Source organism: Nycticebus coucang, chromosome 9, assembly GCF_027406575.1.
Source record: "Nycticebus coucang isolate mNycCou1 chromosome 9, mNycCou1.pri, whole genome shotgun sequence".
Lineage (NCBI taxonomy): Eukaryota > Metazoa > Chordata > Mammalia > Primates > Lorisidae > Nycticebus > Nycticebus coucang.
In genome coordinates, this window is record NC_069788.1 from 22,521,404 (window position 1) to 22,541,753 (window position 20,350).

A 20,350-nucleotide genomic window follows, 5' to 3' on the forward strand; every position below is an offset into this window, starting at 1 on the left:
CTACCTTTAGTAAGTTTCACATGTACCCTTGTAAGATGCACCGCAGGTGTAATCCCACCAATCACCCTCCCTCCACCCATCCTCCCCCCTCCTTCCCCTCTGACTCCCCTTTCCCCATATTCTTAGGTTATAACTGGGTTATAGCTTTCATATGAAAGCCATAAATTAGTTTTATATAGGGCTAAGTACATTACTTTTTCTTCCATTCTTGAGATACTTTACTAAGAAGGATATGTTCCAGCTCCATCCATGTAAACATGAAAGAGGTAAAGTCTCCATCTTTCTTTAAGGCTGCATAATATTCCATGGTGTACATATACCACAATTTATTAATCCATTCGTGGATCGATGGGCACTTGGGCTTTTTCCATGACTTAGCAATTATGAATTGGGCTGCAAGGAACATTCCGGTACAAATATCTTTGTTATGATGTGATTTTTGGTCTTCTGGGTATATACCTAGTAGAGGAATTATAGGATTGAATGGCAGGTCTACTTTAGATCTCTAAGTGTTCTCCAAATATCTTTCCAAAAGGAATGTATTAATTTGCATTCCCACCAGCAGTGTAGAAGTGTTCCCTTTTCTCCACATCCACACCAACATCTCTGGTCTTGGGATTTTGTGATATAGGCTTAATCTTACTGGAGTTACATAATATCTCAAAGTAGTTTTGATTTGCATTTCTCTGATGATTAAAGATGATGAGCATTTTTTCATATGTCTATAGGCCATGTGCCTGTCTTCTTCAGAGAAGTTTCTCTTCAAGTCCCTTGCCCAGCCTGCAATGGCATCACTTGTTCTTTTCTTGCTTATATGTCTGAGTTCTCTGTGGATTTGGTGTTAGCAGACGGACACAGAGACCTGACATGTGTTCACATGGCTTGTTCTTTTTGGCTTCCACCATCACCGTGAGAAGAATATGATGTGGCTGGGAGGAGAGAGATGCATGGATGCCTCCATAACCACACCCCCACCCCTTGCCAACATGGAGGCAAAATCAAAAGTAAACGATGTCATTCTGAGCCAAAAGCTAATTGATTTGCTAATTTAGGCCATCGGTCTAACCCATTGAAATTTATCTCTGAATAACTTCTCTTTAACGTCAGCCATTTTATGAAATTTTGGATTTTCCAATTGTAACTTGATAGTCTAAGGTACTTTGGTTTCTGGGCCTCCATTCTCAAATATTAACCTTACCACAAAGGTTATTTCAAGATAAAAGAGAGAGAGAGAGAATAACAAAACTGGAGGTGAGGTGGTAGTGGGTTTGTATTTATGCTTTTATGCATGGTCTTAGCAAAAAATTGCAGCATCTATATAAATAATGTCTTCCTCATTTTTGTGAATAATGTACTTTGCCCATTTTAGGAACCACATTTGCTGATATCCACTCTATTTATGATATTCCTGTGAGCAAATGTTTAATTGATGTAGAGCTTTCTTTGTCTTAAGGAGCACTTATAATATCTAATGAACATTTATTCCTTCATTACAGAACCCCTCCCTTCCTACCAGAGAACTCAAGTGCTATTTTAGTTCTCTCATGGTCCTTGGATGGATTTTAAAATAGAAAGTCACTTACTAGTCAATGAATGATGTAGGGATACCCAGGGACATCTGTGGCAATTATTTTTCTGTTTTGCTTCATTTTATGGGATTTTTTCCAATCTGATGATATTTCTCCAAAATAGCTAGAGTAAATTTCATTTTATTCACATAATGGTAAACAAGATAAACCTCAAAATGTGTTGACTTTAATTTTTACTGTAATTCTCTTAGATGTGTCCATGTCTTAATTGTATATTATAGTTTGGGATTCCTTGAAAGAATTAGATTATACTGATTGCATTTGTTAGTTAAAGTCCTTCTTATAATTGTATCCCACCCTCAAGAGGTGTGCCGTACACCATGACCCCCCATTTCCCTCCTTCCTCTCCTTTCCCGCTCCCTCATTCCTCTATCCCCCACCTTATATTAGATCATCTACTTCCTTCATATTAGAATTGAGTACATTGGATTCTTGCTTCTCCATTCTTGTGATGCTTTACTAAAAATAATGTGTTCCACTTCCATCCAGGTTAATACAAAAGATGTAAAGTCTCCATCTTTTTTAATGGCTGAATAGTATTCCATGGTGTACATATACCACAATTTGTTGGTCCATTCCTGGGTTGGTGGGCATTTAGGCTGTTTCCACATTTTGGTAATTGTAAGTTGAACTGCAATAAACAATCTAATGCAAATGTCCTTATGATTATAGTTCATTCTAATATGTTACAGCAGTCTCAGGAAACTAAAAAGAATTTTAAAAAACACTTGGAATATCTATTCCAATTATAGTTGTATTAATTCTCAGGTGTGCAAATATTACAAGGCAGTGGGAGAACAGGTAAAACAAAGAAAATAAAAAATTGACAAAGATATTAATGACCTGAGCTCTCTTCTCAGCCAGACTGCCAATTTCTACTCATCTAACAGTACAACATTTCCTTTCGTCAGATATGTCTTGCCGTCTATCCTTCTGTAATTGCCAGTATTTCACTTGTGTTTTGACCTTGCCAGGCAAAAATCACCTGTGTTATAGTGATCACCTGTGCCTATATTGTACATGGGCAGCTCAACAAACCAACATTACCCTGACCTTTACACAAATAGAACTCCATAGGCATTATGCTATAGCAAATCTATACTTTCTAAAAACTGTGATAAATTTTAAGAAAATATTAACCAAGAGTAAAAAAAAGGGGGAGGGAATATTTCCAAAATGCACTCTCCTTTTCTTTGCTTTTTTCCTATACAGAGAAATATTTATTCTTTCTACAGTATAATACCCGACTCATTATTAAAACATTTTCTGGAGGTGGAGCAAGATGGCGGCCGAGTAACAGCTTCCTTGCATCTGGGCACCGTGAGTCTGGGGAGATAGGACTCCAGTCATCTCTGGCTGGTGGGATCTGCCTATCATCACCCCTGTGAGGATACAGGGAGTCAGCGAGAGACTTCTGGACCCCAAGAGGAGGACTAAAACAGTGGAAAAACGGCAAGTGGTCATGTGTGTTCAATCCGTCTAAACCCGCCCGCAACTGTAAGTTCAGTAGCAGTGAGACTGCAACCAGAAAGGCCTTACCTGTGAACTGTTTTGGTGTCTTTGGACTTGGCACTCAGTTGAACTGCCTTGGGGAGAGCATGAGCGGGAGTGCGGAGAACTTTGGCCGATGTCTAGGGCCCCAGTCTGAGCCGCTGAGCCAGACGGAGCTAATAGTGTTTGGCTGTGGGTCACAGGGAGCCATTGTGAGCAATCTGCCCCAGAAAGCTCCACCCTCAGGGTCGTAGAGCTAGAATCGGGTGGGAGCTGGTAACCCAGTGACCAAGTAGCCTAAGGGTGAGGTCTGAGCCGCCTTGCAGCCCTAACCCTCAGGGGCAGAGTGAGACTGGTTTTGGCACACTGGGTAAGTGGATAGCCACTTCAGCAGTGATTCCAGCGACAAGCACTTTACTGGGAAAGCTTCTGCTCAGCAAGTTTACAAGTTCAAAGTGCCTTTTAAGTGGGCTGAAGAGAGATATAGGGTGTCTACCTGCTGGGGTTTGAGAAATCAGCAGCCTCCAGTCATATCTATGATTAACATCTCATACCCCAGAAGACCACGTGTTGCCCAGATAATATTCAATAACATATACATACTGCTTTGTTTTTGGTTGTGTTTTTTTTTTTTGGTTTGATTGGTTTTTTTTTTGTTTATTTTGATGTTGTTCATGTTCGGTTTTTTTTAATTTCAACCTTTTCCATACAGATCCTTTTTCTTTCTCAATGTTTCTAGTTTAATTATGATTTCCCGTTGCAGCCTTTTTCAATAACTAGAACTTCATTTTTGCTAGTGTTTCTACCACTATTATTTGGTTTTTCACCCAATTTTATCCGGTAAAGTTTTCTGTTTGCTTGTTTTGGTTTGATTTATAGCATTTTTGTCTTTCCTCTCTACTTGGTGGAGGTGGGGTACTGTGTCTGATCAGGTTAGCAAAGAGCTGCTGACCTCAAGGGAACCACCCAACTGGGCACCCCCAGAAGGTGTTTTTTTTTTTTTAAGGTTGTATCAAAGTACCCTACTGTACACCTATATTGCTCTGTCTCCCTCTTTCTGTGCCTCTCTTCTTTTTGTCAATATTCCTTTTACCCACCCCCTCTCTTTTCACTATTTTTCTTTTTTTTTTTCTTATCACTCGGTCCTCCTTTCTTTCATCCCTTTTTTGCTCTTAAACCTTCTCACCCTTCTGGTCCTGTAACCCTTAGTACACAGGCACAAGAACTTAAAGAGCAAGAGGAAGTGAAAGGAAAATTAGGGCAAGGAAACAGATAAAAGAAATCACCCATGAGGAAGAATCAGCAGAAAACTCCAGGCAACATGAAGAACCAGTCCAGAACAACCCCGCCAAGGGACCATGAGGTAGCTACTGCAGAGGAGTCCACCTATACAGAAATGTTAGGAATGACAGAAACGGAATTTAGAATACACATGTTGAAAACAATGAAAGAAATGATGGAAACAATGAAGGAAACTGCTAATAAAGTGGAAAATAACCAAAAGGAAATCCAAAAACAGAATCAAATAAGAGATGAACGAGGGCGGCGCCTGTGGCTCAGTGAGTAGGGCGCCATATGCCGAGGGTGGCGGGTTCAAACCCAGCCCCGGCCAAACTGCAACAAAAAAATAGCCGGGCGTTGTGGCGGGCGCCTGTAGTACCAGCTGCTCGGGAGGCTGAGGCGAGAGAATCGCGTAAGCCCAGGAGTTAGAGGTTGCTGTGAGCCGTGTGACGCCACGGTACTCTACCCGAGGGTGGTACAGTGAGACTCTGTCTCTACAAAAAAAAAAAAGAGAGATGAACGATATGAAGAATATAAAAAGGATATAGCAGAGCTGAAGGAACTGAAACAGTCAATTAGGGAACTTAAAGATGCGATGGAAAGTATCAGCAACAGGTTAGACCATGCAGAAGAAAGAATTTCAGAGGTAGAAGACAAAATTCTTGAGATAACTCAGATAGTAAAAGAGGCAGAAAAGAAGACAGAGAAAGCAGAACATTCACTGTCAGAATTATGGGACTTTATGAACCATTCCAACATACGAGTTATAGGAATTCCAGAAGGGGAAGAAGAATGCCCCAGAGGAATGGAAGCCATACTAGAGAATATTATAAAAGAAAATTGCCCAAATATCACCAAAGATTCTGACACACTGCTTTCAGAGGGATATTGGACCCCAGGTCGCCTCAACTCTAACCGAGCTTCTCCAAGACACATTGTGATGAACCTGTCCAAAGTCAAGACAAAAGAAAAGATTCTACAAGCTGCCAGGAGTAAGTGCCAGTTGACTTACAGGGGCAAATCCATCAGAGTGACCACAGACTTCTCTAATGAAACTTTCCAAGCAGGAAGACAATGGTCATCTACCTTTAATCTACTTAAACAGAACAATTTCCAGCCCAGAATTCTGTACCCTGTTAAGCTAAGCTTAAAAATTGGCGGAGAAATCAAATCATTTACGGATATACAAACATTGAAGAAATTCGCCACAACAAGACCGGCTCTACAGGAAATACTTCAAACTGTTCTGCACACTGACCACCACAATGGATCAGCAGCAAAGTAAGAACTCAGAAATTAAAGGACAGATCCTAACCTCCACACTGATGCAAAAGATAAAACTAAGCAATGGACTCTCACAAAATAAGACGAATAGAATACTACCACACTTATCAATTATCTCAAAAAATGTTAATGGCTTGAATTCCCCACTGAAGAGACATAGATTGGCTGACTGGATTAAAAAACACAAGCCATCCATTTGCTGTCTCAAGAAACACACCTGGCTTCAAAAGACAAATTAAAGCTCCGAGTCAAGGGTTGGAAGACAATTTTTCAGACAAATGGAATTCAGAAGAAAAGAGGAGTTGCAATCTTATTTTCAGATACATGTGGATTTAAAGCAACTAAAGTCAAAAAAGACAAAGATGGTCACTTTATATTGCTCAAGGGAAAAATACAACAAGAAGACATTTCAATTCTAAATATTTATGCACCCAATTTAAATGCTCCCAGATTCTTGAAACAGACCTTACTCAGTCTGAGCAATATGCTATCTGATAATACCATCATAACAGGGGACTTTAACACTCCTCTTACAGAGCTGGACAGATCCTCTAAACAGAAATTTAACAAAGATATAAGAGATTTAAATGAGACCCTAGAACAACTGTGCTTGATAGACGCATATAAAACACTCCACCCCAAAGATAAAGAATATACACTCTTCTCATCACCCCATGGAACATTCTCCAAAATTGATCATATCCTGGGACACAAAACAAATATCAACAGAATCAAAAGAATTGAAATTTTACCTTGTATCTTCTCAGACCATAAGGCACTAAAGGTGGAACTCAACTCTAACAAAAATGCTCAACCCCACCAAAGGCATGGAAATTAAACAATCTTCTGTTGAATAACAGATGGATGCAGGAAGAAATAAAACAGGAAATCATTAACTTCCTTGAGCATAACAACAATGAAGACACAAGCTACCAAAACCTGTGGGATACTGCAAAAGCAGATTTGAGAGGAAAATTCATCGCTTTAGATGCCTACATTCGAAAAACAGAAAGAGAGCGCATCAACAATCTAACAAGCCATCTTATGGAATTGGAAAAAGAAGAACAATCTAAGCCTAAACTCAGTAGAAGAAAAGAAATATCCAAAATCAAATCAGAGATCAATGAAATTGAAAACAAAAGAATCATTCAGAAAATTAATGAAACAAGGAGTTGGTTTTTTGAAAAAATAAATAAAATAGATAAACCATTGGCCAGACTAACGAGAAATAGAAAAGTAAAATCTCAATCAGAAATGATAAAGGGGAAATAACAACTGATCCCACAGAGATACAAGAGATCATCTCTGAATACTACCAGAAACTCTATGCCCAGAAATTTGACAATGTGAAGGAAATGGATAAATATTTGGAATCTCACCCTCTCCCTAGACTCAGCCAGGAAGAAATAGAGCTCCTGAACAGACCAATTTCAAGCACTGAGATCAAAGAAACAATAAAAAATCTTCCAACCAAAAAATGCCCTGGTCCAGATGGCTTCACTCCAGAATTCTATCAAACTTTCAAGGAAGAGCTTATTCCTGTACTGCAGAAATTATTCCAAAAAATTGAGGAAGAAGGAATCTTCCCCAACACATTCTATGAAGCAAACATCAACCTGATACCAAAACCAGGAAAAGACCCAAACAAAAAGGAGAATTTCAGACCAGTCTCACTCATGAATATAGATGCAAAAATTCTCAACAAAATCCTAGCCAATGGATTACAGCTTATCATCAAAAAAGTCATTCATCATGATCAAGTAGGCTTCATCCCAGGGATGCAAGGCTGGTTTAACATACACAAGTCCATAAACGTTATCCACCATATTAACAGAGGCAAAAATAAAGATCACATGATCCTCTCAATAGATGCAGAAAAAGCATTTGATAAAATCCAGCATCCTTTTCTAATTAGAACACTGAAGAGTATAGGCATAGGTGGCACATTTCTAAAACTGATTGAAGCTATCTATGACAAACCCACAGCCAATATTTTACTGAATGGAGTAAAACTCAAAGCTTTTCCTCTTAGAACTGGAACCAGACAAGGTTGTCCTCTGTCACCTTTACTATTCAACATAGTGCTGGAAGTTCTAGCCAATACAATTAGGCACGACAAGGAAATAAAGGGAATCCAAATGGGAGCAGAGGAGGTCAGACTCTCCCTCTTTGCTGATGACATGATCTTATACTTAGAGAACCCCAAAGACTCAACCACAAGACTCCTAGAAGTCATCAAAAAATACAGTAATGTTTCAGGATATAAAATCAATGTCCACAAGTCAGTAGCCTTTGTATACACCAATAACAGTCAAGATGAGTAGCTAATTAAGGACACAACTCCCTTCACCCTAGTCTCAAAGAAAATGAAATACCTAGGAATATACCTAACGAAGGAGGTGAAGGACCTCTATAAAGAAAACTATGAAATCCTCAGAAAGGAAATAGCAGAGGATATTAACAAATGGAAGAACATACCATGCTCATGGATGGGAAGAATCAACATTGTTAAAATGTCTCTACTTCCCAAAGCAATCTACCTATTCAATGCCATTCCTATCAAAATACCAACATCGTACTTTCAAGATTTGGAAAAAATGATTCTGCGTTTTGTGTGAAACCAGAAAAAACCCCTTATAGCAAAGGCAGTTCTTAGTAACAAAAATAAAGCTGGGGGCATCAGCATACCAGATTTTAGTCTGTACTACAAAGCCACAGTGCTCAAGACAGCATGGTACTGGCACAAAAACAGAGACATAGACACTTGGAATCAAATTGAAAACCAAGAAATGAAACTAACATCTTACAACCACCTAATCTTCAATAAACCAAACAAGAACATACCTTGGGGGAAAGACTCCCTATTCAATAAATGGTGTTGGGAGAACTGGATGTCTACATGTAAAAGACTGAAACTGGACCCACACCTTTCCCCACTCACAAAAATTGATTCAAGATGGATAAAGGACTTAAACTTTAAGGCATGAAACAATAAAAATCCTCCAAGAAAGCATAGGAAAAACACTGGAAGATATTGGCCTGGGGGAAGACTTCATGAAGAAGACTGCCATGGCAATTGCAACAACAACAAAAATAAACAAATGGGACTTCATTAAACTCAAAAGCTTCTGTACAGCTAAGGACACAATAACCAAAGCAAAGAGACAACCTACACAATGGGAAAGGATATTTGCATATTTTCAATCAGACAAAAGCTTGATAACTAGGATCTATAGAGAACTCAAATTAATCCACATGAAAAAAGCCAACAATCCCTTATATCAATGGGCAAGAGACATGAATAGAACTTTCTCTAAAGATGACAGACGAATGGCTAACAAACACATGAAAAAATGTTCATCATCTCTATATATTAGAGAAATGCAAATCAAAACAACCCTGAGATATCATCTAACCCCAGTGAGAATGGCCCACATCACAAAATCTCAAAACTGCAGATGCTGGCATGGATGTGGAGAGAAGGGAACACTTTTACACTGCTGGTGGGACTGCAAACTAGTACAACCTTTCTGGAAGGAAGTATGGAGAAACCTCAAAGCACTCAAGCTAGACCTCCCATTTGATCCTGCAATCCCATTACTGGGCATCTACCCAGAAGGAAAGAAATCCTTTTATCATAAGGACACTTGTACTAGACTGTTTATTGCAGCTCAATTTACAATCGCCAAAATGTGGAAACAGCCTAAATGCCCACCAACCCAGGAATGGATTAACAAGCTGTGGTATATGTATACCATGGAATACTATTCAGCCATTAAAAAAAATGGAGACTTTACATCCTTCGTATTAACCTGGATGGAAGTGGAAGACATTATTCTTAGTAAAGCATCACAAGAATGGAGAAGCATGAATCCTATGTACTCAATTTTGATATGAGGACAATTAATGACAGTGGTTATGGGGTGGAAAGCAGAAAGAGGGACGGAGGGAGGGGGGTGGGGCCTTGGTGTGTGTCACACTTTATGGGGGCAAGACATGATTGCAAGAGGGACTTTACCTAACAATTGCAATCAGTGTAACCTGGCTTATTGTACCCTCAATGAATTCCCAACAATAAAAATAAAATAAAACAAAATAAATAAAACATTTTCTAAAGACTTTAAAAAATTAAAAAAACTACTTTAAAGATTCTTTAAAAGATTAAAAGATATTTAAAAAAAAAAAAAACAGATCTTTCTGAGAAGGCAATTTGTCACAGAATAAAATGTTCAGAATCCTTGCTGAGAAGTTGAGAGTCCTTGCCTGGCATCATGGGTCTACTCAAAAGTTTAATCTTGGGCAAGGCATGTATCTTTTCTAAACATTAGTTTTCTCATTTATAACATAAATACAATATTCATCATGTCTACAATTCAGAGAACTGTTGGGAATATGAGATAATAGAATGTCAGGATTAATCTAATTGATTAATAAATACAAATGTGCCAAAAGTTTTTAAAAATCAGTTTAAAAATAAGGATTAAAAAAGTGAAAAGGAACAATGATCAACTTAAATTTCGTAATACTCAGTGCTGAGATAGACCATTATTTATGCTATTTAATACACATTTTGAGGATAGTTTAATACGTGTACTGTGTTTCATTATAAAGTCACATAGATTTTCTACTCTGAGAGATCTTTATATGGTGGGCTTAGAAATTACCTCCCAAAAGATATCTAAGTCCTAATCCCTAAAACCTGTGAATATTATCTTTTGTAATCCTAAATTGGTCCTTGCAGACATGATTAAGTGAAAGACATTTAGATGAGGAAATTATCCCACATTATCTGGGTAGGCCCTACATGTAATCACCAATATCCTTATAAGAGGGAGGCTAAGGGAGATTTTTACACACAAAGGGAAGCAGGTAATGTGCCCATGGAGACGGAGCTGGGATTGATGCACCAAAAGCCGAGGAATGTTGACAGTTACCAGAAGCCAGAAAAGGCAAGGAATGGATTCTCCTCTGGAGTACAAAAAGGGAGTCTGGCTTTGCTTAAAAACTTGAGTTCAGCCCTGCAAAAATGATTTTAGACTTCTGACTTCCAGTTGTATGAGAGATTAAATTTCTGGGTTAGCAAACCACTAAATTTATGATAATATGTTACAGCAGGCTCAGAAAACCTCAGGTACTTTACCCCTACCGTTATCAGATATTCTTGGATACGGGGCAAGAAAAATCCACTTTATACAAGACTTTGCTTTATGGGGCAGCAACTGTGGCTCAAAGGAGTAGGGCACCAGCCCCATATAACGGAGGTGGCGGGTTCAAACCCAGCCCCAGCCAAAAATTGCAAAAAAAAAAAAAAATTTTTTTTGCTTTATAATAAATAAGTTATGTAAAGCAATAGGCAAACAGTAGCTGCTCATAAGATAGAAGCCTTTGTTCTCCCATCAGTTGCAAAGTATAAGCATACAATTCTGACAAATGGCTACCTTTTACTGAGAATTTACTAAATGCCAAGGATGAGTTTAGATGTTTTATATACATTAACTTTATTTCATCTTCACAGTATCGCTCTCATCTCATTTTTCAGATAAGCACACCAAGACACTGAAAGGTTTTCTAACTCACCCAGGTCACAGTAATTGGCAGCGCCAGAACTTCTTTATCAGGCAATGTGATCCAGATTCTATTTTTTAATCTATTACACAACCCCAAATCTCTGTGTAACAGAACAAGACACAAATGTGATTTTCAAGGAAGTTACATTCAAGAAGCATCAAGATAAAAACAACAAAAATCCATTATCAACTCATATGTTATATAATACACTCAGTTTCTGACACCCCTCCCCCCCCGAAAAAAGCCACATAGGCACATTCATTTTAGGAACCCAATCATTCCAGAGCCATGTGAATAATGGTGCAATGACACTTCCTCGCCAGAGGATGTACTGTGTCTTCACTGAGAGAGCTGTCCAGAACTCTGACATATTTTACAGCCCTAATTAATGTGGCCTGAAGCCTTTGTCACTGCAGTCAGCAATGTCTTTCCTTCATCCAAGCAACAAAGGTTAATGAGTGCCAATCACATGAAGTGTGAGTGTGATCTAAGAGTGGTGCAGGTGCTGCCAAGGTAAACAATACTCACCTATGGCCCTGAAGGAACCAAGAACATGGCGAGCGATCCAGACCACCATTCGGCACCCCTAAAGCATTTTATGACCCAGTACTGCTCAGTTGGGTCTCACTGCTTCCCATCATCCACAATGAGATCAATTGCAGGGGGGCTATTCAAATAAGTATCATTTGTAAGCATTACTGAAGGTTTTATTTCCATCATCAACAGAGTTATTCCTTGTAACATTAAGAATGACATTTTAAGGAAGCTGTTCTAGGGCATTCTGGTCCTATTTTATATTCTTCCTTATGGACAAGGTACTGAGCTATAAAAGTGACCCTGTGAAAATCAAGAATGCATGTCATCCCACTCACATACCAGTCAAGATTTGAGTTCAGAACTCTATGTTCCTCCTGAAAGAGTTAGGAACAGTACAAGCATCTAAAGCAGAATTTTCTCCTACACTGTGTCTTCAGATCTTGAGATAATAACAGAAACTTGCCGTATTTTTGCCATGCAAAAGAGAGAAGACTGACATCTCAATATTTTTCCCAGACATTCTGATTCCTCTTTCTCTCAGAGCAATGTCAGGAAACCTTGACCTAATTTTTGAAACTGAGTGTATCAGTCAAGATCTTGCTTCAATTGATATGTGGAAATAGCACATCCTAAGCCTGGAGAGAGAAAAAATACATTTTACCTCTATAGGTCATCTTTTGTCCAATTGAAGAAACATTACTCAAAATTTCTAAAAGATTCTTAAGAGAAATTAAGATAATTATTGCATGCAATATTCATGACATTTAAGGATCTCGTCTCCAAACTTTGGTTCTAATTTTCAATGTATTACAGCCTATCAACTTGTGAACACTAGCACAAATGTTTTCTTCTCACGAATATTAAACACACACAAAGAGACTTTTTACTTGGGAGACTTTTGTGACATTGCATTGCAGACAAGTTTTAGAAGGAGCAGCCTCTCTGGGAGCCACCGCTGTGATTTCTCATCTGTAAGGACATATTCACAGTTGTTTAATGTCACCATGAGTGAATGTATCTGGCAAATGAATAATTTTTGCAGCTGTCCAAAAAATAATCATGGAACAGTATATGTAGGACATAGTGTTCAATGCCTTCAAGATAGACCAATGCTCTGTATCCTTGGACAATGCTAACTGTTTCTGAAACTACTTGGAACAGGTTAAGAGATACTATGCTCAAGGGGGCTAGGCCTCTTCAAAAACCAATTCAATTTAAAAATTCATATACCGAGCCACACATGCCCACGCATATACCCATATACATGCATGCACACATATATAGATTTATAAATGATTCTTTTCAGAACTAAATTAGCAATAACTATCAATAAATATAACAAGAAATACATGCAATAAACCAAATAATTTTCCCTCTCCCCTAGGGACAATAGTTGTTTATCTTGGCAGAATCCCTTGGAACCCTGAACACAGAGGTACAAAAGTCTTAAGCTCTCAGTTCACCACAAACTACCATGGAAATGTCACTGGTATTTTTCTGAGCCAGCAGAGGAATACCTTGTGTCTCTTCTTATATAAATGGTATGAAAATATATTTGCTCACAACTTCTGTGATGCATTCATACAACCTCCTTCCACCTCATCTGTACATGAGATTATCTGTGTCAGAAGATAAATATAAATATTCGCTGAGGTGCTAATATATGCAAGACTGCCAAGCATAGCATCCCACATGAGAGATGCTCAGTAAATTAAAATGAACATATAGTCCCTGCAAGTTACTTTGTAGTTCTTCAATGTGATCCTCAGAACTTCCACCTAAATCTCAAAAGCATTATGAGATAGAAGCAGTGTGTGGAAGTACGATTTTGGAGGTGCTAGCAATTCTCCCCCACCTCTTACTATCTTCTCTATTACCTATAATTTGCCCCCTCAATTTTAGTTCTAAAGACTTTTCAGTCTTTAGAAGACTGCTACTGAAGTGCACTTACCGCTGGTGTTTCCATTAGCTGGTGTTTCTGCTGTGACAGCTGGCAAAGAATAACATTGTCCAGGAACAGAGCGCAGGGCAGGTTCCCAGGACTGTAAAGCTTGGCATTGAGTGGTGTGGAGGGAGAGCAACCTTGCCTATTTTGTGACATTGCTCAAGGCTAGCCCTGTTAAGAGATTTGTATCATAAAGACATCTTGTTCAATGATTTCTAATCCTATGACATGCTACTATGTTATATTCATTTAGCACTGCTTTCAGACTGCAGGTCAATCACTGCTTCAGTGCACTGAACAGTGTCCCAGTTGTCTGGAGAAGGGACTGCAATTCCCTAAAGAATACAACTCACTCCAAAGGAATTGTTTTATAGTCTAGTGGAGTCTGGCCCCGTAATGCCTGCTTTTTACTGGTCCAAGAGAAGCTAAATATTACTCAAATTTACCACATATGGGTGCCCAACAAGACGTGTGTTCTATCACTATAATAACAACTGTTAACTACCTCCTGTTAGCTGGCATTTTACCCACATGCTTTCCAATTCTAACAAAAACTCCGCAAGCTAAGTGCTGCTCTGCTCAAATTACAGATATTGAAATTGAGGCTGGAAAAACATAGGTCCTGGTCACAACAAACTATTAAGGGACAGAGTCTGGATTTGATAACAGGTCCAGGCATATTCCAACATACTACGTTGTCTCTCTACAAAAGAAGAGCTGTGTTCTCATTATGCAGTAATACCAATCATCTTCACCATTATCATCACAAGCTTAAGGGCCTACTGTTCACCAACAAAACAGAGCTCAGGGAAGCAGCTCCTTGGAAAGCACACAGACTAGTTGAACAGCATAAAGAGATGATTAATATGTCAAACAACATATATCATTGTTTAAGGAATAACACAAACAAAAAGGATTACTTGAATTTTTGGTTACTGAGGATTATGATGATGAGAATAAAAGGCATTAGAAGGACAGCCTTATTACTCCCCATTATAACAATGCTGTGGAAAAGTTTATTAGCCTTGATGCTATTGACATTGGGGGCTGTCTAATGCTTGGTTGTAGGGGCCTTCCTGTGGATTGTAGGCATTCCTGGACTCTGCCAGTAGCACTCACCATCAATGACAATCAAAAATGTCCCCAGACATTGCCAAATGTCCCCTTAACGAGCAAAATCATCTTGGTTGAAAACCTATTGTAGAAAAATACTGAAAGATATGCCATATTTTATATTATTTTATGTGAAATAATTTTTAAATATTATTTTAATAAATAAATGTTATATAAATAAACACTATTTTGAATAAATATGATTTTAAGGGAATAATGGTTATAATATAAAATGTACTATGTGGTCTAATTCTATTTTTGAAAACAATGAACATGTATAGAAAAATACAACTTTATGAATATCAGAATGTTAAAGTGGTCCTCTGCCCGGTGGTAGGATAATAGGTGATTTTTATTTCTTCATTACGTATTTTCTAGTCTTTCTACATTTACTATGATACATGTAAATTTTTTGTTGCACATTACAATAGTCTAAGAATTATAGAAATTCATTTATTTTAAAATCTGCCTAGTAAGACAACAGGGAAACATCTAACTCTAGATAAACTCACACTGAAGATTAAAAAGTAATGAAAAGGGCGGCACCTGTGGCTCAGTGAGTAGGATGCCGGCCCCATGTGTCGAGGGTGGCTGGTTTGGACCCAGCCCCGGCCAAACTGCAACAGAAAAATAGCTGGCGCTGTGGCGGGCGCCTGTAGTCCCAGCTGCTCGGGAGGCTGAGGCAAGAGAATCCGGAAAGCCCAAGAGTTAGAGGTTGCTGTGAGCCGTGTGACGCCATGGCACTCTACCCGAGGGCGGTACAGTGAGACTCTGTCTCTACAAAAAAAAAAAAAGGAATGAAAAGTATTTCTGAGAAATGTAAGGTTTACATTTATAAATCACACTGATTTGTAGTCTTAATTTCATCTGCCTTTGTGGTCTGGGAACTCTAAGCTGAGAAATTATCACAAAAATCCATTCTAAATCAGCAATGCTGTTATATAATATGGCAGAAGGAAAGACCAACCTTCTCTGGAGAAATTCTTTCACATCCCAGTCTTCAAGGAGGAGTTTTCCTATCAAAGAATAAAAAGCAACAAGCAAATCTCTAAAAATGAGTCAATATAACTTAGGGATGACTCCACCATGGGCAACAGTCAACAGACACAAACAAGGGTATTAGTACACAAGAAGGTGAAAGGGTAAGTAAAGGCATCATTTTCAATGTGACAAAAGAAGGAATTAATCACCCTGACACAAAAGGTGTTTAAGAAAATAAATAACCAGTAACTGTGTAAAAATTAATGGAATGTTGATAAAAATCATTCTCACTGAAATTAGGTGAAATCTCATTGTCGTTTTGATTTGCATTTCCCTAATGATTAGAAAAAGTCCAGAACAACAGATGTTTGTGTGGATGCAGAGAGAAAAGAACTCCTATACACTGTTAGTGGGACTGCAAACTAGTACACCCTCAATGGATAATTGTATGGAGATGGCTCAAAGAACTAAAAATACACCTACCATTTGATAGAGCAATCCCACCATTGTGTATTTATCCAAAAAGACACCTGCACTTGAATGTTCACTGACACACAATTCACAATCACAAAGATGTATAGCTAACTCCTCTGCCCATCAATACAGAAGTAGATTAATAAAATGCAGGTTATGTATTCCCTGGAGTACTACTTATCCATCAAATAAAAATGGTGACCAATGTCTTTTATAACAATTTGGAGAGAACAGGAAACCATTCTTCTAACTGAAGTATCACAGGAATGGAAAAAAAACACCACATGTACTCCCCATTAAATTGGAACCAAGCAATCAACGTCCATGTGCATATTTGATAGTAAAACTCAACAGAAAGCAAGCAGGTGGGATGGGGGCAGGAAGGGAGAGGTAAATTTATACCCGAGGGGTACGGTGCACACTGTCCAGGTGATGAGCACACTTACGACTTTGACTCAAATTGTACAAATGCAATTCATGTAACCAAAACATTTGTACCCCATAATATTCGGAAATTAACAAAAAAAAAATGAAATTACTGGAACTTTGAGAAATAAAATCTATAATCGAAAAGAAAATTAGAGAACTGAAAGATAAATCTGAGAAAACTGCCACAGCCCAGACACAAAAATCATAAATAGCAAGTTTGAAATCATGGAAAACCAGTGAAGAAATTTCCATATCTTTAAAATAGGAGTTTCAAAAAAGAAGTAAGAGAATGGGGAAAGGCAATTTAAAGAGATAATAGTGAAAATTTTCATGAGTGATTACATGCAAAAATTCTTGACTTTAAGAAGTCTATGATAAATAAGCTGAAAATCCACAGCCATACACACACAGTAGTGAATTGAAGGAACATGAAATAGACAACTACATTGATAGGTTGATAACTGATTTCACGAGAGCAACAGTAGGATTAGAAGGCAATGGAGAAATACCTTCAAAATGTCATGGAAAATAACTGTCAACCAAGTATTTTATTCCCAGGTAATATTCAATAGGGAATAGAAATTTTTTAAAGTAAGACAAAGACTCAGAGAATTCACAAGGAGTCACAACCATTTACTTTTGTGAAAAGAACTACTACAAAAATGTAGTTTAGGAAGAAGGAAACTGAAGCCAAAATGAGCGAATGAGATGCAAAGATGAGCAATAAAATTGGTAATGGTGTGGGTACATCTAAATAGGTAAAACTGAGTAAGGCAGTAATAATAATAACTAATTTAAGGGAATACAAGCAAAATAGAACTAAACTAGTGGACCATTTCTCTCTTAGAAAACGTATGTAATTATTTACAACTAAAATGTGTGGATATCGCTTTAAAATATTCAATGATAAGTGGAAGCAGTGGAGATATAGATGAAACAGAATGGGAATGCACTGGTATGTCGAAGCTGAGTAAAAAGTATATGGGGTTTATTACAATTTTCTCAATGTTATTGTGAATACATCTATATATGAAATTCTCTTATTAAAAGTTTAAGATAAAATACCAAAACAAAATAATTCCCTTTCTAAGAGAAGATTAGACTCCAAGAGTTTTCTGTTCTGACATGTTTTGGGAGGAGCAGGGAAGTGTTCTTCAGACTTTGTTAAACCAAGAAGAGCATATTACAAATTTAAGGGTAACTACTAAAATTATAAATATAAAATAGCGGGGAGGGGAGACAAGATGGCGGACTGAAGCCAGCTTTCAACAAAGGCTCCCGTCCAGAAGGAGAGTTAAGGGACAGGAATTTAGTAAGTATCCTGGTGGACTTGAGCCTCACCAAGAGAGAAGGCTGAAGAACGCACATCAACACCGCTGAGGCAAGTTGTGATCACAAGGACGCAAACAAAAGGTACAAAATCCACCACCAAGCGGACGGGAGTCCCCCTCCCCCATGAGACCGGCTCTGGAGCCCCACAATTGAACAAGCGGGCAGAAATTAAAGCCCCTCCCACTACACTCCACGGGAGAGACCTTCTAAAAACTGGACCTACCTCCCCTACTGGGGTGCCGTGGCGTTCTCCTGCCGGACATAGGGCTGAATAAAACTTTGGGAATCCTTTGCCGGCAACCCTGAATCCCCGGTGCTCCCCTCCCGCCCACTGAGGTCTGGAGGCCTGTCCCCCAGGACTTCGGATCCTTGGGTGATTTCTCAAGGGGAGTGGACAGTCCCCGAGTAGCGACTGGTCAGCATTGACTCTGAGGCGCGCCGAGTGAGGAGAGGGCACCGGGCTGAGGGGGAGTCATGCCTCGCGGCACTTCCCTGCGGTGCAGTGCACCAACCCTCCCGGGCATAGGGGGCCCAAGACTGAATCAGACTCTGGCCTCCCCGCTGAGAGCTGAGAGCCCCTACTCTCACTCGGGGTCTGAGGGCCTATCCCCCAGGAGTTCGGCTCCTTGGGTGATTTCTCAAGGGGAGTGCACAGTGCCTGAGCTGCGTCAGGTCAGCGCTGACTCTGGGACACGTGAGCGAGGAGAGGGACTCCGCTGAGGGGAAATCAAGCCTTGGCGGCACTTCCCTGCCATGCAGTGCAGGAGCCCTCCCCGACCGTAGTATTGCGTGAAACTGAATGAAACTCTAGCTTCCCCCCGCCCCACTCCCAATCCGGGTTTGGGGGCCCATCCCCCAAGAGTTCTGATTCTTGGGGGATCTCTTAAGGGGTGTGGACCCAGCACAAACTGCGGCCGCTCAGTGCTGACTCTGGGGCACGGGACAGAGGAGAAAAGGGTCGCCTGAGTGCCCACACCAGAGCAGCAGTTCCCTGGAGGTAGATCAACAGCCGTTTTTTCTTTAACGGCAGAACGCTCACTTCTGGATATTCTGAGGCCACACCCCCTGTCTCCCTGGGCAACCAGAGGAGGCCACCGGTGACACGGCTCACAAACCCGGAAGCCTCCAGGGCGGGGCCGACCCAGAGAGGTGTTCAGACGCAATTCTCCAGCAGCAAAGACATTTGAACTCAAAACAGCCCATCTCCTGTAGGCGACGACAGGAACAGAGACAGAACCTCACAAAGTTGTCTGTTCTGTTCTGTTCTGTTAGCAGCATCCATCAGGGACGGGGCTAAGCCTGAGTGAACACCTCCTTCCCATCACCTGCATCAAACACTCAAAGATGTCAGGCCCCATCTCCTCCTGCTAGATAGCGGCAGTCTGCGGGGGCCTGGCAGACTTCCTCGCGATTCAGGCAGGTGCAAACCCCTGGAGTGTCTGTTCACTGCAGGCAACTGGGTTAGCCATCTGCAGAGATACCAGTGACTGGGTCCGACGGAGGGGCAAAGTGGGGAAGGAGACGTCAACCTTCCCAGACTGCTCTGTTTGCTGGGTGGCTCCTCCTGACTCCACGCTGCACTGGGGTGAGCTGTCTCAGAGGAGTCACCAGGCCCCTGTGATCCAGTTCCCAGAGACCTCTTGAACCCTTCCACCTGAGACAAGTGCCGATTGAGACAGTTGACTCGGACCTTTTGAACTGGGCTAATAGACTGAGGACTTTTCAGGTGGTGCCCTGGGTGCGCGATTGTAGGAAGGTTTGATTCTCCTTTTCCAACTGGGGCCAGAAGTGGGCAGGCGGGGTGACTTAATTGCTGATTTTTCCACAGAGCTGAGACTTCAAGCCAGAGTAGAAGTTGCAATAGGATCGAACAGAAACCAGCTGAAAACAAGACAGAACCACTTTGCTCCACCACACCAGACAGGGCCCCAGTTTCTCAGGCCACAACACTGTACGGGCCCTCGATAAAACCCCAGGGGAAAAACCAAAGGGAGTAAACCATGGGGCGGAATCAGCGGAAAAACTCTGGTAACATGAATAACCAGAATAGATCAACCCCCCCAAGAAAAGATACGGCAGATGTGATTGAAGATCCCATTCATAAACAACTGGCTGAGATGTCAGAAGTCGAATTCAGAATTTGGTTTACAGACAAGATTAATAAAATGGAATTAGGAATTCGAGGAGAAATTCAAAAACTGTCTCAAGAATTTAACGAATTTAAAGACAAAACCACCAAAGACTTAGACACACTGAAACAAGAACTTACAGCCCTCAAAGATATGAAAAATACAGTAGAATCCCTCAGTAACAGAATGGAGCAAGC